The sequence below is a fragment of the Alexandromys fortis genome, unplaced genomic scaffold, assembly GCF_014885135.2.
Source record: "Alexandromys fortis isolate MF-2015 unplaced genomic scaffold, M_Fortis_MF-2015_v1.1 scaffold_60, whole genome shotgun sequence".
NCBI lineage: Eukaryota > Metazoa > Chordata > Mammalia > Rodentia > Cricetidae > Alexandromys > Alexandromys fortis.
The window spans coordinates 8629786-8638020 of record NW_026067946.1 but is presented as its reverse complement, the minus strand read 5'-3'; the positions used below and the strand labels follow the sequence as shown (position 1 = coordinate 8638020).

Here is an 8235-nt window from a genome sequence, read left to right as displayed (position 1 = left end):
TGGGGCTCCATCTATCACACTGTTTCTCACCAGCCGCAATCCAGTCAGGACAAGTTTGACATATTTTCATGTTGCTCTGTTTCTCTTGTGTTTTCTTCTTTCTTATATTTTTGTCTTTTGCTTTTTTTTTTTTTTTTTTGATTTTTTTTTTTTTTTTTCAATAAAAACTTAAGGATGGAAAAGAAAGATCGTAGGGCCGGGGCAGAAACTCTTTCCCATCTGATTGGCGATGTTATTTGACTTAGTTTTAAATCGCCACCTGAGTTCATTTCATGAGAGAGCAAATATTTCACACAGAACCCAGGAACAGAAGGTAAATTTTATCTTCTCCTTGGTCAGGCAGGCCTGTATGATGAAATAGATGGCTTTACTTTTAATTTAAAAGGAAAGAGAAGAATTGAGCAAATATTTTAACTGTAGACTATTTGGACAGCTTTTATTAATAAAATCCATTCCCAAGCCAAGCCTGGAGGCGTGGCCTTAGGACTGGAAACAAGAATAAAGCCAATCCACTGTTTATTGAAATAATATTTCTAAACCTGTTCACAAACAAAACGCAGCAAAGTCCAGGAGCGGCTTCCGCAGGGAAGAATGGTAGAGACCCAGTGACTCATTGTTTGCCTTAGCAGTTTTGATGCATATTCTCGCCAGCTCGTTTGTTCCCACTTGATTCCCAACTTCCCATCTTCTTTCTAATGAAAAAAAAAAATCATGTTTGAGAAATTGCTCCGTATTCTGCCTTCTCAGAGAGAACTCTCACAGTGGAGCCCTGATTGATTAAATTTTCGCAGAGCTGAATTTTGCTAAATTACCTCTAGGAAGCAGGCGGGGGAGAGAGGAAGGGAAATGCATACAGATATTAACAGGCACGATGGATCACTTCTCAGTGCATTAGAAAATCAAGCTGTGGATTGCTTCCCAGCTCTCTCTCTCTCTCTCTCTCTCTCTCTCTCTCTCTCTCTCTCTGAGTCTTATACATGCTAGGCAGACTCTTGGCTACTGAGCCAACTCTCTTACTCTTCCTTTAAATTGTCTTCAGGAAAATATGTTGTTGTATCCAGAGAAAAAGAATAATGGTTTTGTTTTATTTAAGAAGTATTTTGTTTTAAAATTATGTGCTCCCCCTCTTTCTTTGTGTGTGTGTATGTGTTTGTGTGTAGGCAAGAAGAGGGTATCAGAGTCCATGTAACTGGAATTACAGGAGCTGGTAAGCCACCAGACGTGGATGCTGGAAGCCAAACTTGGGTCCTCTGCAAGAGAGGGGATGCACTCCTAAGTGAACCATCTCTCCAGCCCCAAGAGAACATTGTTAGGTTGAAGTGTCCAACTCATCCCTGGCCAATGCACAGGAACATAAGGACTGTGCTATAGATGCGTGGGACCGAGAAGAGGAGCCTGCTAACCCCATCTCACCTGCGTATCTGACTGTGGAGGAATGGAATTCTGACTTGGACTTAGTCTGCATTCTTTGCTGCTGGAGGCCACCAGTCCAGTGTGGGACAAGGCTCATTCACTGGCTCTCACACCTGTCAGGGTCAGAGGCCCCACTGACTCTGTCCTGGCTTCCAGAGAGCTCATTCCAAGGCATTGAAGCGATGCAGACAAAGAATCTTTTCAGTGCCCCATGAGCAAAGAGGAAGAGAGTGGCAATAAGGAAGAAATTGTTCATACCCCACCTCTTACAGAACAGGAGTGCCTCTCCCCAGCTAGAGGGGCTGCCATCTTGGCCAAGGAGGGAGGTGGCAGCGACCGTGTCTCTCCATAGATTCACCAGGCTCTCCATGAAGTGTGGAGACTCAGTCATGACTGCAAGGCAGAGGCACCCGAAGATGCTTCCTAAGGGGAAGCCCGTGCCCTTGCCTGTGAGGAGAGCCCTAACAAGGAGCGAGGCTGGAGGCTGAAGCTGATCACACTGCCTTTCTCTGCTCACACTGGCCTCTTATGGAACTCTTTCAGCAGCAAGGGGAAGCCAGAGTGCTGAGTGTTAGGGAGGCCCACTGCTCACTCTTTCTGAAGTTAAAATAGTGTACATATGCACACATGACTCCATATATGCATCATGTACATACATTGAAAAATAAAGAAGATGTTGGACATTACAATGTATTTTTATACATCGACACATACCTAGATACATATTCATACACATTGAGCATAGCGTGTACATTTGTGTGTGTGCATTTCCAGATAAATCATTACCTTCTTTTCTCCAGCAGAAGAGACCGTGATGCACGAATGTCCAGCTCAGCCTCTCTCAGCTGAGGCTATATGAGAACTATTCCCCAAGAACGCATGTAATGAATTAAGTCTGCCCTATGCATTTGCAATGATACTAGTCATGAATTAACATGGGTCTAAGCACGCAGAATGGTGCCGGCTAACCGCCGTTTTCACACTATCTTCGGACAAAGTGGCCATTTGCATAATTTTCTGCGCCCGTCTTCAAGTCTTCTCCTTTAAATGACCTTGGATATCTTTCCCTATTTAGACCAGGCGAGTCACAGGAATAGAACGGCACTAAAATACTTCACCTCTGCACTGTGCAAGCGGACTCCGGCTTCTCCCCTCTGCCCTCTCCATCGCCCAGGGGAGGAGAACTTCCTTCTCACACAGTGAGGACCCAGCCTGGAGGTGGCGCCACAGCAGCTGAAAGGGCGCTTTGGAAGCGTTCCACCTCAGCTGCGAGAGAAGTGAGACTGGTTTGTTCCTCTAGAGCCTCACCACTTTCTGTAGCAATATAAAATGTACTCCACTTTAGAGCGTGTGCAGATGCTGCCTAGGTGATCCAAACAATGCAACGCTAAAGGCTGGAAGAGCTGCTCAAAGACAGGATGCATTATTTATGCTTCAACGGAGTGATGCACTTGGGGCTTTGGCAACCCTGGCTGGCTGGCAGTTTACAGGACTGAACTCATGGTTATCATTAGGAAAAATCCCAACGCTTTCACATGTATTGCGCAGTTGCCGTGTGTCAGGTACAACCAGGGATTAAACGGAAGCGCATATGTTATAGTAGTTTAAGAATAATTCTGATGGTGATAACAGTAGCTGGGTAGTTGTTCTTGCCATCACACAGCCCCTCCCCGCTCCCCAGTGGCAGCTCCTGTCCCTCAGGGGGGAACCACTCCACCATTGGAGCCTTTCCCATGTCCTAGATGGAAGACAGGATTCAGGCCTCGGCTATTAAAGGTGCTGGGTGTTCCTCTGTCTGCGTGATTGGTTTAAGATCCAGTCCTACAGTTGACACAGCTTCAGAGGCTTCAGATTTCTTTATGAAAGCCTTGGAGAAGGGCCAGTCTGGCGGTTCCTAAGGCTAGAACCCAAGCAGTCTGCAGCAAATGGAGAAGGGCAATTGAGTGCTAACCACAGTTTAAGCTACTAAATCTAAGCCAGCCAGCCTCAGGGCCTTTCAGGTTTCTGAGCCCATAAGTTTCTGTTTGTCTTAAGCTGATTGGATTTTTTATTTGTTTTTGTTTTTATTTTTTTTACCATTTAAAACTAGGGAAGAATTTATTAAAGCAGATGACAGTCACACAGAGAATTGTGCCTGTGTGTTGGGGGAAGACAATGGGCTTTTGTGAAGAGGGAACTGCTCCTAGGACCTTAAAGAGGGAGCCCTGCCTTGACCTTGGCCCATGCAGGCAGTAACAACTGAACTAAGACTAGGGAGCACCCTTTACTAGAGAGCATCTTTTACTAGGGAGCACTCTTTGCTAACTCAATCACTCTATCAAACAAAGTGAGTTAGCCTTCGAGACTTTAACCTCTCCGCACCTCACTTTAGGCTAGGACTCTAGTGCTTACTTCTACCAGCCAGGCTTCGTCCTGCAGATGCCAAGGGACGGTCACTGCGCTGTGAGACACTCATGTTTTTGGATGTTTCCTCTATGATTCCCTGAATTCCACCTACCCATTCAGAGAGTAAGGCTGCATTTCCAGAAGATGTCTACAGAACTCTGTCTGGCAGTGGCCGTGTGCCCATGTCACTCCCATTTTAAGAACTAAAATTATTTTCTAGTCCACCCCTGTCGATTGCGTTGGGTGGGCTACTCAGTCTAGGGGTTTGTAACCCACCCGCAATCAGTTACTCCAGGGTCTCGGAGGGGCGCTACCTGGAAGGGAATGAGCTAAGACAGAAGAAGGAGGCCAAGCAGATTTGTCAAAGCCTCCGTTTATTAGGTACGGGTAACAGTTTATATATGGTAAGGAATGGGGGGTAGGGTAACTGGATTCTTGCCTCGTGGTTCCGGGGTCACATAGGCCAGGAGGTAGGCCAGGAGTCACAAGTTGCCACACCTGGTTCCCTGGATAGCTGGAATGTGAGGCGGATTCTGCTAACAGATAAGTTAATTGGGTGTGGGGTTCTCTGCAGACCCCCTAGGGTGATGGTTCCTGTAATTATAGGGGGAAATGGCTCCTGACACACCCCTTTGAGGCCAGGCAGGCCTGTTGTGTGCTTTGACTAAAAGAATGTGGACGGGATACTGTGTCAGGCCAGGGTATACTGTGTCTGTCGAGATCCAGGTGTCTCGTGTGACTACGGTGAGAAGCCTCAAGTGATGAGACAATCTGTGGGCAGAGAGAGGACAAGGAACTAGATACATGACTGAAGGAATCTCTTTGGATGATCTGCCATGGTCAGGCTCCAGATGATTCCAGAAACAAACAACACCTGTCTACATATCCTTGAAATTCAAAGAGGAAGCCACACAGTGAGACCCACCTCAAGCAAAACAAGGAAATGTAATCAATTATTGCTTAAAGCCACTGAGACTTGGGGAGGTTTCTTTAGAAGCACTAATGGACACTTGGAACAGATAGATAATTTACCAAGCTAAGTTCTTCTTAAAGTATAGTGGATGTGGTTAGTGTTTTTAAAATATTGAATTTCATATAATGGCATGTACCATATTAATCAGAGGCCTCCACAAAAAAAAAATTGAGGCCATTCGTGGCTGAGTGGGGAAAAGCTTTTGGAAGGACAGAGAATAGTTCATGAATCATCACAAGGCCTAAAAATTGATCTGTGGGGAAAAAAAAAACAACTAAAAGTCATGACCCCCAAATCCTTCTGGAGAAAGAAGGCACTAACCCATAGGAATGACAGGGCATCCCAAGTTTTGGCATCAACAACTTCCAAAGTTCGTTCTATTGGTATTTCTCTCTTTTTTTTTTTTTAAAGATTTATTTATTTATACAGTATCCTGCCTGTAGGCCAGATGAGAGCACCAGATCTCATTTTAGGTGGTTGTGAGCCACCATGTGGTTGCTGGGAATTGAAATCAAGACCTCTGGAAGAGCAGTCAGTTCTCTTAACCGCTGAGCCATCTCTCCAGCTCTGGTACCTCTGATAGGCAGAGTTGGTGGCATAGGTTTCCATCCTGGCTCCAAGGGAGGCTGGAGGAATAAGTTGTCAATATTTCAGACTTAGCCTTCAGGAGTATCCATTGTCCTCATCAACTCTCTAAGGGACAAGCGTGATTCCTCCAAAGACAGAGCTCTAAAGTCCAGAAGAAAAAAATGTCTATCTCTGTCACCCGAAACTGATGCCTTACTATAAGTTTCTGCAAGCAACTGCATATAGAGGGATATTTATTTCACACTGTATCATTTCTATATTATTCCAACCCATTTTCAATAAATAAAACATTCTATATTAACATTAAATTTGTCATCCGTATTCCAATTAATAGGGCTTATGGACAAGATGAAATCAAGTGCTGTATCTTTTTTAAAATCTCTGCAGATTTGTAACTAGGACATAACACAAATATTAATAGTCACGGTAAAAAATATTAGCACTGTAAAGGCAAGTTAAATTTGTAATGGGAATAAATACTAAAATAAACCTTTTTTTTTTCTTAAAAACGAATGCCCCTCGATGAAAGGGAAGGAAGGGAATGTGGAGGGTGGTGAGAGAAGATTATACAACGTCCGGGGAAGCCATGCTGTACACACTTTGAGGACGAAGAAGTGAGTCATGGTGAACTGAGAGTAGAAGTAAGGGGTGGAAGATGGGAGGCCTCCTAGACAGCACCATATTCCCCGTGCCCATCTTGATCACCCATGAAGGTCGTGGGGGTTTGAATGAGCCATGTTGCCTATTGCTCATGTGTGTGAACACTTGACCCCCCAGTTTGTGGCGCTGTGTGGGAGAAGATAGGGACCTTTTGTGATGTGGAGTCTCGCTGGAGAAAGGACATCACTGGGATGAGGGCTTTCAGAGCTGCACTCTGTGTCCTGTATACGCAGCCGGGATGTGGCCTCTTAGCTGCTTTCTCCTGTCATCATGGCTCCCATTTGCTGCCATGGCCCCCACCGCTATTCGGGGCTTTCTCTCTAGAGCCGTAAGTCCAAAAAATTTATTATTCCTTAAGGGGCCTTTGATTATGGTATTTATTACAGAAATGAAAGTAACTAATACAGAAGTTGATACCAAGAATGATGCTGCCCTTGTGAAGGCTTACTGCTATCATGGAGTTTGCATGTTAGCAGACTAGTGAAGTCAAACAGGATTTCCATGTTACGTTAGGATTATTTTGATATTTACAAAGTGTTCAATATATGCCAGATGATGTGTACATGAACAGAATTTTGTCTCTATGTGTATAATTTCATATAACCTCTGCAATCTGGGTGTTAGCCTTGTTTTGGAAATGAGGTTATGGAAACTCAGAGAATAAGAAAGTCAATGCAGGTCAAGCAAAAGAAAGTATTAAATTGGGGTTCAACCTGCACTTTTAGGCCGTAAGATCAACACTCTTTTCATCCTCTCTAATGGAATATTATTTACTAAGAAACCTGTCACTTAGCAAGCAAGACCACTCACTCTGTGTATTTCTTCCACAAGGCACTAACTGGCCCACTCAGGGGCCTGCAGAATTGATATGTCCTCTTAACTGAACTTGCTTGTGCCCATTAAATAGTGGCTCTCACTGTGTGCAGATTCACCTGCAGACCTTCCTGGAAGGTTCCAAGAGTCTCGTGATTCTCCAAGTCTAGGGTAGATTTGTGGAATTTGCATTTCCACAATTGCTCTGCTGGGGCCTCCACACAGTTACAAATGGCAGCCTCAGTTGTTCTATGTGGCAAATCTGAGGTCATCAGTCCTCAACCCTTGCCAAAATCAGTGGATTTTCAAAGAAGTCATATTTTTCAAAAACAGTATTTCACTGTGTTCGAACTGTCTGTCCCAGAGTTTTTTTTTTTAGATTTGATTATTTTGAAATACAGAGGGAAAGCAACTATTTTCAGTTTCAGAGAAACACTCTGCTTGCCGTAAGTGAATGATAATAGGTTGACTTATTTGTTTATGTCTGTACGTGAGCGTGTGTGTGTGTGTGTGTGTGTGTGTGTGTGTGTGTGTGCATTTCTCAGAGAACATTTGGTTTACTGGTTCTCAATGTATTATTCATGTGTATAAAATCACCAATAACAATTTCTTATAAGGTTAGGGATGTAGTTTTCTGATAGAGCATATCCTAGTATTTGTAAAGTGTTGGGTTCGATCCCCAGGACTACAATACAAAGCAAAACAACCACTTATAAAACTTTGGGACAGAATTCTTGCTTTATCTGACTTTCTTTTTCTGAGCTATTTTTGAATCAAATCTCAGGTATCTTGTCTCAATCCTGCAGACCTCGGCATATGCCATCTAAAAAAGAACTTTATTTCCTTTCTACTTTAAGTTTTCCACCTCCCTCCCTCCCTCCTCTCTTTCTTCCTTTCCTGTTTTTATGTCACTGTTGTAATGGTCTGTCCTGTCCCTTTAAGAGACAAGCTACGCCAAATCCCTCCTCCATCCACGGAGGCAAGCTGATCTTTAGCTTCTAGCCTGAGCCCCTTCCTTTCCATCTGGCATTTTGTCTGACCTGAGCCCGCACAGAGTTCGTTCATGCTATGATAATCACTGTGACATCATGTGTGCACCCGCCATGCTGTGCCCAGAAAACACTGTGTTCTTGAAGCCACCTCTACCACCTCTGTCCTTACAATCTTTCTGCAGCTTCTTCCATGTAGACCTCTGAGTTTTAAGGAGATGAGCCTAGATGTCTTGTTGAGGTATTTGGAAGTCTCCTCTGCTCTGCGCATTGATCACTTGCGGTCTGTGTTAACACTGTCTTTCAGTGTAAAGTAGATTCTTCTTCTTCTTCTTCTTCTTCTTCTTCTTCTTCTTCTTCTTCTTCTTCTTCTTCTTCTTCTTCTTCTTCTTCTTCTTCTTCTTCTTCTTCTTC

The 8235-nt window shown here is 44.0% G+C and overlaps 1 long non-coding RNA gene across 3 annotated transcripts in view; it reads right to left on the bottom strand.

The window, feature by feature from the left end:
- Positions 1 to 408: 408 nt before the first annotated feature.
- The window catches only part of LOC126506040 (uncharacterized), a 19241-nt gene continuing 11414 nt past the window's right edge, over positions 409 to 8235 (bottom strand). For all 3 annotated transcript variants that reach the window (XR_007593065.1, XR_007593066.1, XR_007593064.1), the window contains one exon: positions 409 to 692. This is a non-coding gene — a long non-coding RNA (uncharacterized lncRNA). The remainder of the gene's footprint in view (positions 693 to 8235) is intronic.